Source organism: Dipodomys spectabilis, unplaced genomic scaffold (assembly GCF_019054845.1).
Source record: "Dipodomys spectabilis isolate Male_0828 unplaced genomic scaffold, ASM1905484v1 ptg000557l, whole genome shotgun sequence".
NCBI classification, from domain to species: Eukaryota; Metazoa; Chordata; class Mammalia; order Rodentia; family Heteromyidae; genus Dipodomys; species Dipodomys spectabilis.
This window is the reverse complement of record NW_024871234.1, coordinates 287,784-309,369: the sequence shown is the minus strand read 5'-3', so window position 1 is coordinate 309,369 and position 21,586 is coordinate 287,784. Positions and strand designations below refer to the sequence as shown.

Here is a 21,586-nt window from a genome sequence, read left to right as displayed (position 1 = left end):
CAGGTCCATGAACCTGGATGTGGGGTGAGTACCCAGATGTTAGGGACCTCCAGGTCCATGAACCTGGATGTGGGGTGAGTACCCAGATGTTAGGGACCTCCAGGTCTGTGAACCCGTATGTGGGGTGGGTACCCGGATGTTAGGGATCTCCAGGTCCGGGAACCCAGATGTGGAGGCGAGTACCAGGATGTCACTTAACTCCAGGTCCACTGGCAGGCGCCAGGACCCGGATGTGAGGGGTTTGGACCCGGATGTGAGGGTTGGGACCCAGATGTGAGGGGTTGAGACCCAGATGTGAGAGGTGGAACCCGGATGTGGGCGGAGCGGGCACTCCACACCTTGGCTCCAGCTGCGCTTTGGCCGTTGGGGTCCTTTCCCAGACTCGGAGGCAATAAAGCAGCCATGCTGCTTCTGGATGTAATTCTTCCTCACTTCCGCCCCCCCAGTGCAGGCCAAGCCCTCCTGAGTCCCTCACTTCCTCCCCAGCCCAGGCCACACCCTCCTGAGCTCTGGCCACGGCCTACTGAGCACAGGCCACGCCCCCTGGGCACAGGCCACGCTCCCTGATGGTCCTGAATCTTATTGCAGCCCTCCATGTAGTTCTCGAGGTTTCCCTCCTCCCCTTCCTCCTGCCTCTGCCAGTCCTGGCAATTTCTTGGCGCCCAGCCCAGCAACTCCGGGCTTTTCCCTTCCTTCCCTGCCTACCCCTTCAGCACCACATCCTGTTCCTTTCCAAGGAACAAGGGGACTTTTATTTTGGAGGGGGGTTGTGGAGTTCTGGCTGCTGGAGTGACGTGGACATTTGAGCCCTGCGAGCTTCCTGGCTGGCAGGGAGAGCAACAGGCCCAGGCGCTGATGGCAGAGAACTGTGGATGTGAGTTCGTCCTCTGGGGAACACGGGGAGAGGTGTGGGGACCCGGGTTGGGGGGGCTTCGATTGCTTTTTGGAGCCCCCCCGGATGTCCCACCATGCCCCTGGGTGGGGCTTCAGGGCCCCGCCACAGGCCTGGAAAGACGAGGTGAGGGGCTGATGTACTGGTGGGGACAACAGCAGCCTGGCCCTGGGGTGGCCGGATGTTCCTCAGCTCTTCCCCACTTCCTGCTTCCGGCCTTCTCTTCCAGGAAACGGGGAGCATCATGGGAAGGACGCAATCCTGGGCGCCATGTTGGTCAGGAGAGGGCCTGGAGGGAGGGGGAGTCCTCCCATCCCTCCTCCCATCCACCATCCATCCATCCACCCATCCATCCACCCATCCATCCATCCACCCATCCATCCATCCACCCATCCATCCATCCATCCATCCATCCACCCATCCACCTATCCATCCATCCATCCATCCATCCACCCACCCATCCATCCATCCACCCATCCATCCATTCATCCATCCACCCACCCATCCATGCACCCATCCATCCATCTATCCATAGACCCACCCACCCATCCATCCACCCATCCATCCATCCATCCATCCACCCACCCATCCATCCATCCACCCATCCATCCATCCATCCATCCATCTACCCATCCACCCATCCATCCATCCACCCATCCACCCATCCATCCAACCATCCATCCATCCACCCATCCATTCACCCATCCATCCATCCATCTACCCATCCACCTATCCATCCATCCATCCACCCATCCACTCATCCATCCAACCATCCATCCATCCACCCATCCATTCACCCATCCATCCATCCATCCACCCATCCACCTATCCATCCATCCATCCACCCATCCATCCACCCATCCACCCCTCCTCCTCCTCTCTCTCCTCCTCAGGTCGCACAGCAGCTGCACAGCCCCACCCCTCGCCTTCCTCCTCCTCCTCCTCCTCCTCCCCCCGGCCCCTGCGCAGGCCCCGCCCCCTCGCGCCCCAACTTCCTGCTGCTCTTGGCCGACAACCTGGGCCTGGGCGACCTGGGCAGCTTCGGGAACCACAGCCTGCGGTGAGCAGAGGGGGAGGCCCGGATGTAGGGCCTTAGTTACCCGGATGTGGAAGCTCAGATCCCTGGATGTTCCACCAGGAGAACTGTATAGACATCTAGTAACTCAGTTCCCCGGATGTTGGATGTTAGTATCGTGGATGTTGGATATCAAATCTCGGGATGTTGGATCTTAGTGCCCCGGATGTTGGATATCAGGTCCCCGGATGTTACATGTTAGTACCCCGGATTTGAAGACCAGGTCCCCGGATGTTGGAGACCAGGTCCCCGGATGTTGGATCTTAATGCCCCGGATGTTGGATATCAGGTCCCCGGATGTTAAATCTTAATACCCCGGATGTGGGAAATCAGGTTCCCGGATGTTGGACTTCAGTTCCCTGGATGTTGGATGTTAGTACCCCGGATGTTGGAGACTAGGTCCCCAGATGTTGGATGTTAGTGCCCCGGATGTTGGATATCAGGTCCCTGGATGTTAAATCTTAGTACCCCGGATGTGGGAGATCATGTCCCCAGATATTGGACTTCAGTGCCCCGGGTGTAGGAGATCAGGTCCCCAGATGTTGGAGGTTAGTGCCCCGAATGTGGGAGCTCAGGTCCCCGGATGTTAGATATTAGTACCCTGGATGTTGTAGCTCAGTACCCCGGATGTTGGATATCAGATCCTCGGATGTGGGATGTTAGTGCCCTGGATGTTGGAGGACAGGTCCACAGATGTTAGATCTTAATGCCCCGGATGTGGGAAATCAGGTTCCCGGATGTTAGATGTTAATGCTCCGGATGTTGGAGATCAGGTCCCCGGATGTTAGATGTCAGGTCCCCGGATGTTAGATGTCAGGTCCTCAGATGTTGGAGATCAGGTCCCCGGATGTTGGAGATCAGGTCCCCGGATGTTAGATGTCAGGTCCTCGGATGTTGGAGATCAGGTCCCCGGATGTTGGAGATCAGGTCCCCGGATGTTAGATGTCAGGTCCTCGGATGTTGGAGATCAGGTCCCCGGATGTTGGAGATCAGGTCCCCGGATGTTGAATCTTACTGCCCCGGATGTTGGATATCAGATCCTCAGATGTGGGATGTTAGTGCCCTGGATGTTGGAGGACAGGTCCACGGATGTTAGATCTTAATGCCCCGGATGTGGGAAATCAGGTTCCCGGATGTTAGATGTTAATGCTCCGGATGTTGGAGATCAGGTCCCCGGATGTTAGATGTCAGGTCCTCGGATGTTGGAGATCAGGTCCCCGGATGTTGGAGATCAGGTCCCCGGATGTTGAATCTTACTGCCCCGGATGTTGGATATCAGGTCCCCGGATGTTACATGTTAGTACCCCGGATGTTAGAGCTCAGTTCCCCGGATGTTCCACCAGGAGAACTGTATAGACATCTAGTGGACCTCAGGTCCCCGGATGTTGGATGTTAGGTCCCCGGATGTTGGAGTTCAATTCCCAGGATGTTAGATCTCAGTTCCCTGGATGTTGAAGATCAGGTCCCCGGATGTTGGATATCAGATCCCCGGATGTGGGATGTTAGTGCCCCGGATGTTGGAGATCAGGTCCTCGGAGATTAAATCTTAGTATACCCCAGATGTGGGAAATCAGGTTCCCGGATGTTAGATGTTAGTACCCCAGATGTTGGAGATCAGGCACCCGGATGTTGGATATCAGATGCCTGGATGTTGGATCTTTGTGTCCCAGATGTTGGAGACCAGGTACCCGGATGTTTGAGCTCAGGTCCCAGAGTGGATCTTAGTTGCCCGGATGTAGGCCCTCAGGTCCCCGGATGTTGGGCCTTAGATCCCCGGATGTAGGAGCCCAGTCCACAGATATAGATCTTAGTACCCTGGATGTGGGATCTCAGGGCCCCAGATGTTGGATCTTAGATCCCCGGATGTTGGACCTCAGGTCCCCGTATTTTCTTGGCTGTGACTCAGTTTCCCTCTCCCCCCACAGCACCCCACACCTGGACGGCCTGGCCCGGGACGGCGTGCGGCTGACCCAGCACCTGGCGGCAGTGTCCGTCTGCAGCCCGAGCCATGCGGCCTTCCTGACGGGACGCTACCCTGTGTGCCTGGGTTGGTATGGGGGAGTGGGACATCTGGGGAACGGAGGGGGCGGTGGGGGGGAGGTGGGGGCAGGACATCCGGGGATCTGAGAGCCAACATCCGGGATACTAAGATCCAACATCCGTGGACCTGATATTCAACATCTGGGGATCTGAGACCCAACATCCGGGGATCTAAAGCCCAACATCCGGGGAACTGAGCACCAACATCCGGGGCACTGAGCTCTAACATCCAGGGACTTCATCTCTGACATCCGGATTACTAAGATCCAACATCCGGGGATCTAAGCACAAACATCCGGGGCACTGAACTCTAACATCCGGGGACCTTATCTCTAACATCCATTGTACTAAGATCCAACATCCTGGGATCTGAGGCCTAACATTCTGGGAACTGAACTCCAACATCCGAGGACCTGACATCCACCATCCGGGGTACTAAGATCCAACATCCGGGAACCTGAGCCCCAACAGCCGGGGAACAGAGCTCCAACATCTGGGGATCTGAGGGCCAACATACCTGAATCTGAGCTCCACTATCCGGGGTTGTAAGACCCAACATCCAGGGAACTGAGCTACAACATCCGGGTAACTGAAGTCCAACATCTGGGGTCCTGATATCCACCATACAGGGCACTGAACTCCATCATCCGGGGATCTGAGGGCCAACATCCGGGATACTAACATCAAATATCCGGGGACTTGAGGTCCAACATCCAGGGAACTGAGGCTCAACATCGAGGGCACTGATGTCCACCAGAGGGAGGGGAGGACTACTCTGAGGATCTCAGGTTCAAATTCCTGAGACTCTGGGACTTCCCCCCTGAAACGCCAGGAAACCGGAAGTGATGCCATATTGGTTTCCCCCGGGGGCTCCCAGGGCTGGGGTCCTTTCCACCCCGGGTGCACAGGTCCCAGGCTATCCCAGACACAGCAGGCCTTCCCCCTGAAGGTGTTAGATGCCCCCTCATGACCCGGGACGCCATCATCACTGACCCAGGGTCCTTCTCCTCTCTCTTGGAAGGCATGGTGACCACCAACGGGGCACGCGTGCTGCAGTGGGCAGCCGTGTCGGGCGGGCTGCCCACCTCCGAGATCACCTTCGCCAAGATCCTGCAGGAGCAGGGATACGCCACCGACCTCATAGGTAAGAGAGAAGTCATCCATCCACCCATCCATCCATCCACCCATCCCCCATCCATCCACCCATCCATCCATCCATCCACTCATCCATCCATCCATCCACCCATCCACCTATTCATCCATCCATTATCCATCCACCCACCCATCCATCCATCCACCTCCATCCATTCATCCATTCACCCACCCATCCATCCACCCATCCATCCATCCACCCACCCACCCATCCATCCACCCATCCATCCATCCATCCATCCACCCACCCATCCATCCATCCATCCACCCATCCACCCACCCATCCATCCATCCACCCACCCATCCATCCATCCATCCACCCATCCATCCATCCATCCATTCCCCTATTCATCCATCCATCCATCCACCCACCCATCCATCCATCCATCCATCCATCCATCCACCCATCCATCCATCCATCCATCCACCCACCCAACCATCCACCCACCCATCCATCCACCCATCCATCCACCCATCCATGCACCCATCCACTCATCCATTCACTCATCCATCCATCTCTTCCCCTCCAGGCAAATGGCACCTGGGCCTCAACTGTGTGTCCCCCACTGACCACTGCCACCACCCAGTGAACCATGGGTTTGACTCCTTCTTCGGGTCCCCTTCACCCTGATGGGGGACTGCCTGCAAGCGGAGCCCTCGGAGAAGCGAGCACGTCTGCAAGGGCCCCTGGACCTGGGGGCGCAGCTGCTGCTGCTTTCCCTGCTCTGCCTGACCGCTGGGAAGCTCACGGGCCTGCTGGGCCTGCGCTGGGTGCCCTGGGTGCTGGGCCCCGGATGTGGGGCCTTGCTCCTGGCCTGCACCTCCTGCCTCCTGGGTGTCTTCATCGTCCATGCCGACTGCTTCCTGATGAGGGATCACCAGGTCGTCCAGCAGCCTCTGAGGTTTGAGGCCAGTGCGGGGCTCTTCTTGTGGGAGGCTGAGGCCTTCATCCACAGGTCAGCCTGGGGTCGGGGAGGGGGACAGATGCCATCTACTAGATCTCTATAGTCAACTGGTAGACCTTAGATCCCCGGATGTACATCCAGTAGATCTCTATAGTCAACTGTCAACCTCAAATCCTCGAAAGTTCCACTAGATCTCTATAGGCATCTGGTAGACCTCAGATCCCCGGATGTACAACCAGATCTCTATAGTCAACTGGTCAATCTCAAATCCCTGGATGTTCCATCAGTAGATCTCTATAGACATATGGTAGACCTCAGATCCCCGGATGTACATCTACTAGATCTCTATAGTCAACTGGTAGACCTCAGGTGCCCAGATGTATATCCAGTAGATCTCTATAGTCAACTGTCAACCTCAAATCCCTGGATGTTCCATCAATGGATCTCTATAGACATCTGGTAGACCTCAGGTCCCTGGATGTTCCATCTAGTAGATCTGTAGAGACATCTGGTAGACCTCAGATCAGACCATGATCGATTATTGGTAGTATTGATCAGATCATGATCGATTATTGGTAATAACTGATCAGATGATGTTCGATTATTGGTAATAACTGATCAGCTCATGTTCAATTATTGGTATTATCGATCAGATGATGTTTGATTATTGGTATTATCGATCACATCACAATTGAATATTGGTATTATTGATCAGATCCTGTTCGATTATTAGTAATATCTGATCAGCTCATGTTCTATTATTGGTCATATCAATCAGATGTTTGATTATTGGTAATAACTGATCGGATCACGATCGATTATTGGTATTTTTGATCAGATCACTATTGATTATTGGTATTATCGATCAGATCACTATTGATTATTGGTATTATCGATCATATCACCATCGATTATTGGTATTATCGATCAGATCAGGATCAATCAGGTCGGTTATTGGTGAGGTTATTGATGATGGGGGCGGGGTGTGACGTGGGTCCACAGGCACCAGGCCTGCCCCTTCCTCCTCCTTGTCTCCTTCCTCCACGTCCACGTCCCGCTGGTCACCTCACCTGCCTTCTGGGGCCGCAGCGCGCACGGCGCCTACGGCGACAACGTGGAGGAGCTCGACTGGATGGTGGGTGAGTGCGGGGGGGCAGGAACTGAGGCATGGTGCTTGGGATGGGGGAAACTGAGGCACGGGGGTGGGGTGAGTGGGATAGGGAAACTGAGGCACGGGGGTGGGGTGAGTGGGTTGGGGGAAACTGAGGCACAGAGATGGGGTGAGCGGAATGGGGGAAACTGAGGCATGGGAACGGGGTCAGTGTGTTGGGGATAAACTGAGGCATTGGGTTTGGGTAAACTGAGGCACGGTGCATTTGGGTAAACTGAGTCACTGGGCATGTTGGGGGTAAACTGAGGCACGGTGCACTTGGGTAAACTGAGGCACGGTGCATGTTGGGTAAACTGAAGCACGGTGCATGTTCAGGGTGAACTGAGGCACGGTGCATTTGGGTAAACTGAGGTATGGTGGATGTGGGTAAACTGAGGCCCGCGTATAGGGGTAAACTGAGGCACGGTGCATGTTGGGTAAACTGAGTCACTGGGTATTGGGGTAAACTGAGGCACGGTGTATTTGGGAAAACTGAGTCACTGGGCATGTTGGGTAAACTGAGGCATGGTGCATGTTGGGTAAACTGAGTCACTAGGCATGTTGGGTAAACTGAGGCACGGGGACGGGGTCAGCGGGTTGGGGTAAACTGAGGCACGGTGCATTTGGGTAAACTTAGGCATGGTGCACTTGGGTAAACTGAGGCCCAAATATAGGGGTAAACTGAGGCACGGTGCATGTTTAGGGTAAACTGAGGCACGGTGCACTTGGGTAAACTGAGGCAAAGTGCATTTGGGTAAACTGAGGCACAGTGCATGTTGGGGGTAAACTGAGGCCCGGTGAGCGTTGGGGGTAAACTGAGGCACGGTGCCTGTTGGGTAAACTGAGTCACTGGGCATTGGGGATAAACTGAAGCACGATGGAAATTTGTAAACTGAGTCACAATGCATGTTGGGTAAACTGAGGCACGGTGCCTGTTGGGGGCAAACCGAGGCACGGTGGATGCTGGGGGTAAACTGAGGCACGGACCCATTTCCCCCCCCCCCCCCCGCAGGACGACTGCTGGCAGTGCTGGACGGCGCGGGGCTGGGGTGCCATACCCTCGTCTACTTCACGTCGGACCACGGTGCCTCGCTGGAGGCCCGGGCTGGGGGCGCCCGCCTCGGGGGTTCCAACGGCGTGCACCGAGGTGAGGGGAAAACTGAGGCAGGGTGGGCGGGGCCTCCCACGCGGCCCGACCCCGCCTCTTGACCTTTGCCCTTCGCCCCCCCCTTGCAGGTGGCAAAGGCATGGGTGGCTGGGAGGGCGGCATCCGGGTCCCTGGGCTGGTGCGCTGGCCCGGGATGCTGCCCGCAGGGCGCCTGGTGCCTGAGCCCACCAGCCTCATGCACCTGTTCCCCACCGTGGTGCGCCTGGCCGGGGCCTGGGTTCTGGCGGACAGGTAGGAGTTCGCCGGCCTGGGTCCCCACGGGGTGGAGGAGAAGGGGGGTCATCCGGGGCCTCGGGGATCCCGAGGGGGGGAGGCTGAGGCCTGCACATCCGGGTCTCTGGTTGCTCAGAAGCCTGCACATCCGGGTCTCTGAGGGCTCAGACCTGCACATCCGGGTCTCTGGGGGCTCCGGAGCCTGCACGTCCGGGTCTCTGAGACCCAAGACCCAGGGCTCAGGCCTTGACATCCGGGTCTCTGGGGGCTCAGAAGCCTTTACATCCGGGTAACTAAGGGCTCAGGCCTGCAAATCTGGGCCTCTTAGCACTCAGAAGCCTGGACATCTGGGTCTCTGAGGACTCAGGCCTTCATATCCGGGTCTCTAAGGCATCAGGGCTGCACATCCAGATCTCTGAGTACCTAGGCCCAGGTCTCAGGCCTGGACATCCGGGTCTCTGAGGGCTCAGGCCTGCACATCTGGGTCTCTGAGGGCTCAGAAGCCTGCACATCTGGGTCTCTGGGATCTCAGGCCTGCACATCCGGGTCTCTGGGGGCTCAGAAACCTCGACATCCGGGTCTCTGGGATTTCTGGCCTGCACATCTGGGCCTCAGAGCACTCAGAAGCCTGCACATCCGGGTCTCTAAAGGCTCAAGCCTTGACATCCAGGTCTCTGGGATCTCTGGCCTGCACATCCGGGTCTCTGGGGGCTCTGGCCTGCACATCTGGGTCTCTGAGCGCTCAGAAGCCTGCACATCCAGGTCCCGCAGGGAGGTGGACGGCCGGGACCTGATGCCCGCGCTGCTGGGGACGGCGCAGGCCGCAGGCCACGACTTCCTGCTGCACTACTGCGAGGCTCGGCTGCACGCCGTGCACTGGTTCGACCACCCAAGTGAGTGCCTCGACCTCCTCTGGGCCCCGGGGCGGGGGAGGGAGCTGCATGCATGCGTGCAGGGACTCGGATGCAAGGCCTGGGGGTGGGAGACCCGGATGTGGGAATCCCCGGATGTGGGAATCCTGGGATGTGAGGACCTGGATGGAAGGCATGAGATGGGAATCCCCGGATGTAAGGTCCCGGATGTGAAGTCCCCGATGGGAATTCCCGGATGTGAGGTACTGGATGAGAATCCCTGGATGTGAGGCCCCGGATGTGAGATCCCGGATGTGAGGCCTCGGATGGGAATCCCCAGATGTGAGGCCCCGGATGTGAGGTCCCAAATGGGAATCCCTGGATGTGAGGTCCCAGATGAGAATCCCCGGATGTGAGGCCATGGATGTGAGTCCCCGGATGTGAGGTCCCACATGTGAATCCCCGGATGTGAAGCCCAGATGTGAATCCCCAGATGTGAAGCCCTGGATGTAAGGTTCTGGATGTGAGGTCCTGGATGTGATTTCCCAGATGTGAGGTCCTAGATGGGAATCCCCGGATGTGAATACCCAGATGTGAAGTCCTGGATGGGAATCCCCGGATGTAAGGTCTTGCATGTGAATGCCCGGATGTGAATCCCTGGATGTGATGTCCTGGATGTGAATTCCCGGATGGGAATCCCCGGATGTGAGGCCCCGGATGTTACTCCTTTCTCCCCCCACCCCCCCGCAGGCCGCACGGTGTGGAAGCTGCACTTCGCCACTCCGCGCTTTGACTCGCCATGCTCGGGTGCCTGCCTCGGTTTCCCTGCCTGCGCCTGCTCAGGGCGGCGAATGACCCACCACCTGCGGCCACTGCTCTTTGACCTGACGGCAGACCCGGGGGAGACCCGCCCGCTGCAGGGCCCGATGGCGACGTGCAGGCGCGTGGAGGCCACGGTGGCCGGAATGCTGTGCACGCGCCGCCCCCTCGTGGCCCCGCCCCTCGCCCCTGCACACAACACCTGGAGCCCGCGCCTGCAGCCCTGCTGCTCGCCCGGACCGCTCTGTGCCTGCGACCACCTGATCCCCGACCTCTGACCCCGACCCGACCCCCAACCCCCAACTTCCCCAGGGCTATGGCAGATCCTGGCTTGCGCCTCTCACATCTGGGGACTCACATCCGGGTATTAAACATCCGGGTATACTCAAATACAGAGATTCCCACAACTGGGGATTCCCACATACAGACTCTCACATCCAGGGATTCCTACATCCGGGGATTCCTACATTCGGGGATTCTCACATCTGGGGATTCCTACATCCGGGGATTCTCACATCCGGGGATTCTCACTTCTGATGACACATCCGGGGATTCCCGGGGATGTATTTACACATCCGGGGAATCCCACATCCGGGGACTTTTACACCCGGGGATTCTCACAACCAGAGACCCTCACATCCTGGGACTTTTACATTCGGGGATTCTCACATCCAGAGACTCTCACATCCGGAAATTCTCACATCCAGAGATTCCCACATCCGAGTATTCTCATATCCGGGGATTCCCACATCTGGGGATTCTCAGACCAGGGAATTCCCACATCTGGGGAAATCTCACATCCAGAGACTCTCACATCCAGGGATTCCCACATCTGGGGATACTCGCATCCAGGGATTCTCATATCTGGGGATTCCCACAGCCGGGGATTCTCACATCCGGGGATTCCCACATCTAGAGATTCCTACATACAGGGATTGTCACATCCAGGGACTTTTACATCCAGAGACTCTCACATGCGGGGATTCTCACATCTGGGGAACTTTTACATCCGGGGATTTTCACATTCAGAGAGTCTCACATCTGGGGATTCTCAGACCCAGGGATTCCCACATCCGGGGACTCTCACATCCTGAGCCTCTCATCCCGGACCTCCACCTTGGGCCTCCCATCTGGGGCCTTTCCCCATCCTCCCATCTGGGGCCCTCTCACATCCGGGCCTATGTCCTCTAACTTCTCACACAATAAAACCTCGTGAGCACGGCACCGCACAGCAGGGTCAGGGGTCACCGGGGTCAGTAGCCGGGCACTGGCCCTGCTTTCCATTTCAGGTCATTTCCGGTTGATGCTAGGATACAGGGCTGGTCCCGCCTTCCATTTCAGGCCACTTCTGGTCGTTGCTAGGGTATAGGACTAGTCCCACCTTCCATTTCAGGCCACTTCTGGTCATTGCTAGGGTATAGGACTGGTCCCGCCTTCCATTTCAGACCATTTCCGGTCGTTGCTAGAATACAGGGCTGGTCCCACCTTCCATTTCAGGTCATTTCTGGTGGTTGCTAGGGTATTGGACTAGTCCCGCCTTCCATTTCAGGCCATTTCCAGTGGTTGCTAGGATATTGGACTATTCCCGCCTTCCATTTCAGACCATTTCCGGTGGGTTGCTAGGATACAGGCTTGGTCTCGCCCTCCTGCAAGACATCCCACCACCTAGATTCACACCTGATTGGCCTATTCCATGAAAGCCCCACCCTCACTTTCCTAATTCACGTGTCATTTGTCCAGCTGTAAGACACGCCCTTTAGTCCCCCCACAAATCCAACTCGCTGCTGATTGGACCTCACACGACAGTCCTGCCCCTAACTACCTGAACTCAGATTCAGATTGGCCCAGCGGGATTGGAGACGTGGGGTACCCGGATGTTGGACCACTCTAAGGGGGGGCGGTAGTTGGGTGGATAGATGGGTGGATGACCAGGCCAGCGACCTCTTCCCCTTCTGTGCCTGTCCCAGGGGACCCCAATGACCTCTCCAGGGATTGACCCAGATGGGCCTATAGCTCCTTATGGTGGTAGGATAAGTCGAGGTCGGAGGTCTGTGTCTCCCTAGGCCTAGGATGCATTGCACCTGCACGACATCTGGGTCTTCTCTGGAGGGAGGGACCCATTGGCTTCCCCGGGGACTCCTCCAGCCACGCCCCCTGCTCTGATTGGCTGACACGCCTGTCTCTCCATCCTTTGGCCCCACCCAGGGAAGCTGGGGGTCCAGTCCCGCCTCTTCCTTGGGTGATATTGAAAGGCAGGGCATGCTGTCCATCATCCCTGGGTCCCGCCCCCTGCCAAGCCAATAGCTGGAGAGTCGATATGTGTGAAGCCACGCCTCTTCGTGGCTAGCTCTATGAACGCTGTGGGTGCCCATCACCCAGAGGTCCCGCCCACTAGTGAATGTATGGGCTCACGGGCTGTCCTTCACTTCCAGGTCCTGCCTCCTGGCTGTTGGAAGGCCACAGGGGCTGTCTGTCTCTTCCAGGTCCCACCCTCTGGCTGTTGGAAGGCCATAGAGGCTCTCTGTCACCTCCAGGCCCCGCCCAATGGCTGTTGAAAGGCCACAGGGGCTGTCTGTCTCCTCCAGGTCCTGCCCCCTGGCTGTTGTGTGGACATTTGTCCTGTCTGTCACCTTCAGACCACGCCCCCTTGTTGTATAATCATGTGTCCTGTCTGTCACCTTCAGGCCACGCCCCCTTTTATTATCAAGTGTCCTGTCGACTTCAGGCCACGCCCCTTGCAATTAGATGGCCACACAGGGTGTCATTTACCTCCAGGCCCCTCTTCCTACTCTGTCTTAGGTCCTGTCAAGCCAAAGCCCCTCCCACAAGTGACTGACTGGACACTCTAGCTGTCCATCACCATCCTGTCCCGCCCTGCGCCTATCTCCACACTGAGTAGGCACCAGAGGGGAAGGGAAACGCTGCCTGGGCACACGCAACACGGATGTGCGGGAAGTGGTTCCAAAGAGGCGGAGCCTGCGCATGCGCCATGGAAAGATGGGCGGGGCAGACAGGCCTGACAGTGCGCATGTGTACTTTACGTTGATTTTATTCGTCCCTCCCCCCCAGGCTCCTTCTTACGCTTCCGCCTGCTGCTGGAGGCCCCGGGTTCGAATCCAGCCTCACACCGGGGCGGGGCCTGGGGGGGAAGGGAGGCACAGGCTACAGCGCCCGCGGGGGATCATGGGAGGCTTTGCCCCACGCCCCCCCTCATCCTGGGAGGGGGCAGTTCCCACCTGCATCCTGGCCCGCAGCCTGGAAGCAGCGTCTGCGACCTCCAGATTAGAAGTAGGTGATGGCGGTGCCCACTAGGGCCACGACCACCACGGACACGACAGGGGACACGACTCGGGCCAGCGCGCTGCCTGGAGGGGGCGGAACCGGAAATGGGGGGTAGAACACACCCAGGAAGGGGGTGGGGCGTCCCCCTGCAGCTTCCGGTCGGGAAGTGTCCGGAAACAGGAAGCGAGCCAAGGCGAAGGGGGCGGGACAAGGGTGCCTGACCGGAAGTGCTATCACAGCCGTGACAGGAACTGTCCATGAACAGGGACAGGAAGTGCCCCTAGTCAAGACCGGAAGTTCTTGTGTACTAGGGACTGGAAGTCTCCATAGTCAAGACCAGAAGTTCTTGTATACTAGGGACCGGAAATCCCCATAGTCAAGACCAGAAGTTGTTATATACTAGGGACTGGAAGTCTCCAGAGTCAATACCAGAAGTTCCTACACACTAGGGACCGGAAATGCCCTTCCAATCAGGACCGGAAGTGCCCTTCCCATCAGGATCAGAAGTTTCTATATACTAGGGCCCGGAAGTCCCCAGTCAGGACCAGAAGTTCCTATATACTAGGGACCAGAAATCTCCACAGTCAAAACCGGAAGTCCCCATAGTCAATACCAGAAGTTCTTATACACTAGATACGGGAAGTTCCTCTACACTAGGGACCGGAAGTGCCCTTCCAATCAGGACCAGAAGTTCCTCTACACTTGGACCGGAAGTCCCCATAGTCAAGACCAGAAGTTGTTATATACTAGGGACCGGAAGTCTCCACAGTGAAGACTGGAAGTTCTTACACACTAAGGACCGGAAGTCCCCATAGTCAGGACCGGAAGTTCATATACACTAGGGACCGGAAGTCCTCAGTCGGGACCGGAAGTTGTTATATACTAGGGACCGGAAGTTCCCAATCAGGACCGGAAGTTCCGATACTCTGGACCAGAAGTTTACATACTGTCAGGAGCGGAAGTTCTCATGCAGACCAGAAGTCCCAATACACGCCTGGGCCCAGATCAGGAGGGGACCAGAAGTGGGGCGGCCGAGGGGGCGGGACTTACCCTGGAGGGTCTCCGTGGATCACGTGTTCGTCGCCAGCACCTGGGTGGATGGGGAGGAGAGATGCAGCCCTGGGAGCTCGGCCTCTACATCCGGGTCCTTCCATCTGGGTCCCTATATCGGGGTACCCACATCCAGGTCCCTACATCCGTGATCCCATGTCTGGGTCCCTACATCCGGGTCTCTACATCCAGGAATCCACACTGGGGTCTCCACATCCGGGTCTCTACATCCGGGTCTCCACACTAGGGTCTCCACATCCGGGTCTCTACATCCGGGTCTCCACACTGGGGTCTCCACATCTGGGTCTCTACATCCAGATCTCCACACTGGGGTCTCCACATCTGGGTCTCTACATCCAGGCTTCCACATCCGGGTCCCTACATCCAGATTCCCATGTCTGGGTCCCTACATCCGGGTCCGTAAATTCGGGCCTCCACACTGGGTTCCCTACATCCAGGCTTCTACATCCAGGCCTGTCCATCCCCAGCCTCCATATCCGGGCCTCCCCCCTTCCATGTCCTCACCTCCTGTGCCTGGCGGGGGTTGGGGCTGGGGTGGAGGCCGGCGTCGGTAGGTAGATGTCTGCGGGAAGAGAGAGAGCGAGGGAGGATGGAGGCCGGCCTCCCCCCTCCCCTTATCCCCCTCCTTCCCCTGACTCCTGACTCCCCCTGAACCCCGACCCCGCTCACCTCCATCCCGACCCGGGGGTCACGGCCGGGGCGGGTCAGGCAGCTGTGGGCACAGCCCTGTGTGTCAGGAGTGGGCCGTGCCTCAGTTTCCCCACCCTGGGTGGGCCTGCTGTGTGTGTGGGAGGACCCCACTCATCCGAGATGGGCTTCGGGGTGGGATCTGCGGGCGAAGAGAGAGAGGGTGGTGACCCCTGACCTCCCCTGACCTCCCCAACCCCTGATCCCAAGGCCTCAGGGGGTCGCAAAGGGTCACATGGGATTCAGGCCCACAGCTGGATCAAGGCCCCACGTGAGGCCTAGCGGCCAGGGTGAAGCCATGGGGGGGGGGAAAGGTGAGAGGTCAGGACTCACCGGTGTCACCCAGGGCGTCGGCGAGGTCAAAGTCGGCCTGGCCTGAGGGGGGAAGAGGACAGTTGTTGGGGATAGACGTATGGATGGGGAGACAGATAGACACAGAAACGAACAGACAGACCGAGAGGATGACACACGGACAGACAGACAGACAAGGGATGGACAGATGATCAAGACAGGACAGACAGATGGACAGACAGAAGAAGTAGATGGACAGCCAGGTGGACAGACAGACCAAGAGGCAGACAGACAGAGAGGAAGACAGATGGACAGAGAGGAGACAGACAGACAGACACAGGACAGACAGACCCAGACAGAGAGACTGAGAGGCAGACGGACAGACAGACAGACAGACCAAGAGGATGACACATGGACAGATAGACAGACAGACAGAGCCAGAGACAGATGGACAGACAGACAGACAATGAGACAGACAGATAGGAGATGGACAGACAGAAACATGGACATACACACACGGACAGACACACGGACAGGCAGGGGCCCAGACACAGACTGACCTGCAGACAGATAGAGACAGACAGATGCAGAGACTGAGGGACAGACAGACAGACAAGGGATGGACGGATGACCAAGACGGCATGGACAGACAGACAGGAGAAGCAGATGGACATCTTGGTGGACAGACAGACCAAGAGGAAAACAGACAGACTGCGAGGAGACAGACAGACAGACAGACTGAGAGGAGACCGACAGACCGACAGAAGCAGATGGACAGAGACACAGACAGACAGACTGAGATGCAGACGGACAGACAGACAAAAAGGAAGACAGATGGACAGAGAGGAGACAGACAGACCGAGAGGCAGGCAGACAGACATAGACAGACCAAGAGGAGATGGACACACAGACAGACCCAGAGAGAGACAGACCGACACAGACAGACTGACTGACGGACAGATGGACAGATGGACAGACAGACCCAGAGACAGACAGACAGACAGGGACACAGACAGACTGACAGATGGACAGATGAACAGACAGACAGACAGACAGACCGAGAGGAGACGGACAGACAGACAGACAGACAGACACAGAGACACACAGGCCAACAGGACAAGGCCCCGGCCTCCAACAACCTGGCCCAACCTGAAAATCCACTGCCACCTCCCCACCCCACAACCCCAGCCCAGCCCCGGGCCCTGATGGGGGGGAACCCGAAACCACCAGGAGAGGAGGGGGGGACACTAGAAACAACCAAAGAGGGGAGAACTACAAACCACCAAACTGAGGAGAGAACTAGAAACCACCAAACAGGGGAGAACTAGAAACCACCAAAAAGGGGGGGAGAACTAGAAACCACCAAACTGGGGGGGAAGTAGAACCACCAAGGTGGGGGAACTAGAAACCACCAAGGGGGAGAGAAACCACCAAGGAGGGGGGAACTAGAAACCACCAAATTGGGGGAGAACTAGAAACCACCAAACAGGGGGAGAGAACTAGTAACGACCAAACTGGGGGGGAACTAGAAACCACCAAGGTGAGAAAACTAGAAACCACCCAGGGGTAGAGAACTAGAAACCACCAAACTGGAGGAGAACTTGAAACCACCAAGGAGGGGGAACTAGAAACCACCAACCACGGGGAGAGAACTAGAAACCACTAAACTGGGGGAGAGAACTAGAAACCACCAACCAGGGGGAGAGAACTAGAAACCACCAAGGAGGAACAACTAGAAACCACCAAAGAGGGCGAACTAGAAACTACCAAGGGGGGGGACTAGAAACCACCAAATAGGGACAACTAGAAACCACCAAACTGGGGGGAACTAGAAACCACCAAGGTGGGAGAACTAGAAGCCACCAAAGAGGAGAGAACTAGAAACCACCAAGGGGAGAACTAGAAATCACCAAGGGGGGAGAACTACAAACCACCAAAGAGGGTGGGGGGACTAGAAACCACCAAGGCCTCACCCCAGCCTCCTGGGCCCAGGCCGCAGAGCAGGGCGGCCAGCAGCAGCAGCAGCAGCAGCACAGGTCCTCCTTGAAACCTACAAGGCTATTGTCAAAGTCACCCTAAGCAGGAAAGTCCTTGAAACCCCTGTCCAACTTCAGTGCCAACAAAGCCAGAAGTAGAGCCGTGTGGCTCCAGTGGTAGAGGGCTAGCCTTGAGCAAAAGCAGCTCATGGACTGTTCCCAGATCCTGAGTTCAAGGTCCGGGACTGGCAACAAACAGACATACACAACAATCTATGCAGCCATCCAGCTAAAGCATGTCACCCTCTTGTCCCCAGCTGAATTGGACAGAGTTCCCTGGGAAAGGGGCTGGGGGAGCCACTGTCATCTTGACTCTGCCCATTCTGCCTGCATCACAGGATTCTGGCCACACCATTAGTTCATGGTTCTTTCTGACCAAAGGGATACAAGAATGGTGGCCATGCCCACATTCCATGTTGCCTGGTAGATGGACTAGGCTCTGTTAGAACACTCGGAGGCTGAGATCCACAGGGGGAAAATCCTGCCACAGGAGTGTGTGCCAGCTGCAGGCACCCCCTGGCCAACCCAGCAGCTCAGTGCCAGACTGAGCTGGAGCCACAGGCCCTCTGCCCCATGAGCTGCCACCACAGCATGCATGGGGATGGGAAGCAGGACACATGGGCATCTGAGAAGAAAATCTGCTTTGTCCATGACCTGCCTGATGAGGTAGACTTCCAGAGTCCAGCAGGTGAGTTCCCCCATTGATGCAGCCAGCTGTTGGCACACATCCAAATCATTGAGGAGTCCCTCATGGTATGTAAAGAGCAGATGTTGGTCCTGAATGAGCTGTGTTGGGAGAAAGCCCAGTGCATGCACTTGCTGTCCCAGGAGAAGATGGAGAGGAGGAGAGTGCTGCAGGAGCTGCTGTCACTCCTCACAAGGGAAGGCACACGCAGCAGTCTTCAGATGCCAGCACAGGCTGAACTCCCCACCACCAGCACTGCTTCAGACGCCTCAGGGCCTGTGGTGGGTGAAATGAGGGAGGAGCAGAAAGGTTTTGAAGAATTGCAACTTGAAGACAGCATGGAAACTGCCAGAGGAGAGGTCAGCTTCCTGACCCCGTAGTGGACTCCCTCAAGGAGCACGTCCTGCGCCAGATGCCGCACATCCAGATCCGCCCACAGCTCCCAGGCTCAGGGGAGGCGTGCTCCCTCACTTTCTCTTGTAGACTGTTGCGGATGATGACTCTCTATGTGACATACTGACTCTCAAAAGCCTTGGCAGCCACCAGAAGTAGGTGGCCAGGTGGGTTTCTCTCAGGCCTCCATCAGCCGGGTGATGGGAAGGTTAAACTGGGGGTCGGGTAAGGCAGAGGCTGCCAGGAGGTGAGCCAAACTCAAGAGATATCTAATGGCCCATTGGTGGCCAGGAAAGAGGCCCATGTTATGCTTATCACAAAGAATAAATTGTTTTCAAAGCAAAATAAAAAGCCTTCAACAAAGATTTGTTCTTGCAGCCCTGGGGCTTGAACTCAGGGCCTGGCCACTGTCCTGAGCTCTTTTTGATCAAGACTGGCACTCTACCAGTTGAGCCCCACCTCCCTTTCCAGCTTTTTCTGTGTGGAATAGATCCCAGGGCTTCAGGCATGCTAGATGACCACTCTACCACTGAGCCACATTCTCAGCTAGGATGATTCTCCCCCCTCCCAAACCCATATGACCATTCCTCAGATAAATAGGAAGTAGGTGGTGGTGTATGCATCAAACACCTAAGCCAGCAGCCACCAGGCTTAGTGGGGAAAAGATTGTAGTGTAGAAATCTCTGATTTTGCATGCACGTGGTGTGTGTGTGTGTGTGTGTGTGTGTGTGTGTGTGTGTGTGTGTGTGTGTGTGTGTGTGTGTGTGTGTGTGTGAACTCAGGGCCTAGGCTCTATCCCTGAGTTTTCTTGCTCAAGGCTAGTGCTCTGCCACTTGAGCCACAGCCTCACTTGCTTTTTGATGGTTAATTGTAGGTAAGATTCTCAAGGACTTTCCTGTCCAGGGTGGCTTTGAATCATGATGGGGGCCCCCAAGGAAGCAAGAGTAAACACAACTCTCAAATATTATCCCTATGGTGGGCTACTCCTGCACCCTGGGGGCCAGATGTGAAACATGTGGCCCCGTGCCATCATTCTCTAGAGTTCAATTTGAGGAAGTGACCAGGGCCAAGCTGACTTTTGCTCACCCTGATTGCTCATGCCAGAGCAAGTCTGTTCCACCCTAGGCCAAGCGAGCTCCAGGAGGCCCGGCTTACCAGGGACACGAAAAGGGAGAGGTCAGCTCCAGGCTGAGCTAAGAGCCTTTGCCTACAGATACCCCAACTTGGCCTTACTTATCACTATAAGACCTGTCAAAGAACAACCCCCCAAAACAAAATTGGAGCTGCGCCTCCAAGTGGTAGAGCTCTAGCATTGAACCAAAGAGCTCAGGGACAGGGCCCCCAAGCTTTGACTTCAAGACCCCCAGCTGACCTTCCCCCATAAAACACAGGTTGTCTAACTGTGAACTAGTAGGATTTGTGAAGTGTTTCTGAAGAATGGTGATACTGAAGAAAGCACCCTAATTCTAATGACAGCTGAACTTGTGACATACAGCTATGTGCTGAGTCCTTCACAGGGTGCTATTTGCTGGGTCCTTCCCACATGGGGGTTTTGTGCTGAGTTCTCAAAAAGATTTGGTGAGTCATCCCAAAGGGTTCTATATGCTGAGTCCCTGAGAAAAGTGGGCTGTTCTGGGTTTTTCAAAGGGTGCTGTGTGCTGAGTCCATTACACAACGTACTGTATGCTGAGTCCTTCAAAAAGTGTGGTGAGCTACTGCATCCCAAAGGGTCCTGCTATGTGCTGAGCCCTTGCGAAGAGAGGGATGAGGTGAGTTTTTTGAGTGCTGTGTGCTGAGTCCTTTACACAGGGTGCTCTGTACTGTCCTTCAAATGGTGCTCTGTGCTGAGTGCTTCCACAGTGTGGTATGTGCTGAGTCCTTCAAAATTGTTCTATGTGCTGAGTTTTTTGAAGGGTGCTGTGCACTAGATGTTTTACACAGGGTGCTTTATACTCAGCCCTTCAAAGGGTGCTGTGTGCAGATTACTCTACCCAGCATACTACATGCTGAGTCCTCAAAGGGAGCTGTGTGCTGAGTCCTTTACACAGGGTGCTTTGTGCTGTTTTTGGAAGTGTGCTGTGTGCTGAGTCACCCCAAAGGGTGCTATGTTCTGAGTCCTTGAGAGATAGTTATCCCCAACACACACACACACAAGCACAAACACACATACACACACAAATTTCACCATGCACCTGCTTGGTGTGTGGAGTGGAGGGGGATGGAAGAGAGTCTCCTCCAGCGGTGGGGCTGAGGGGAGATTCAATCCCCCGGGCAAGTACTGGGGGTGGGGGGTAGTGCTGAGCTGAGGTAAGGCTGCAATTGCCATGGTCTAGAAAACTCAGGGCCCAGTCAGGGCTGCAATTGTGGCCAGGGCTGGGGGGCGGGGCCCAGGGGAGGAGGGGGCGGGGCCCAGGAGCGCACTTTGGTGGCAGCAATGGCCAGAGGCCCAAGGGGGCTGGGGCATGTGCACAGCAGGGGCGGGGTGGCCCAGGAGAGGAGTATGGGGCAGAAAGAGAGCTGGGAGAAGAGTGAGCATGAGCACAAGCACCAGTGGAAATGGCTTCAGTGGCTGGCGGCTGCTCAGGTCACAGCGTGGGTCCTGGCTGGTTGCATAGAGCATGTGGAGCCTGCATGGCAGGCCATGGCCGCGCGTAGCCCCTGCACCAGCCATGGCGCCCCTGAGTCTGAGGTCCCGGTTCGGGGAGCAAGGCAGAGTCAGCAGCTGCTGAGGCAGAGGCAGCAGCCACAGGGGACAAGGCCGCTGAGGGGCCTGCAGCCGCTGAGGAGAAGGAGCAGAGGCTGAGAGCTGCCCCACCACGCGCCAGCAGATGCCCCCGCCCCTTCCCAGCAGTGCTGCATTTCAAACGTGCTGCAGG

The 21,586-nt window shown here is 56.6% G+C and overlaps 1 pseudogene; it reads left to right on the top strand.

The window, feature by feature from the left end:
- Positions 1–136: 136 nt before the first annotated feature.
- On the top strand, positions 137–10,543 carry LOC122100045 (annotated as a pseudogene).
- The last annotated feature ends 11,043 nt before the right edge of the window (positions 10,544–21,586 follow it).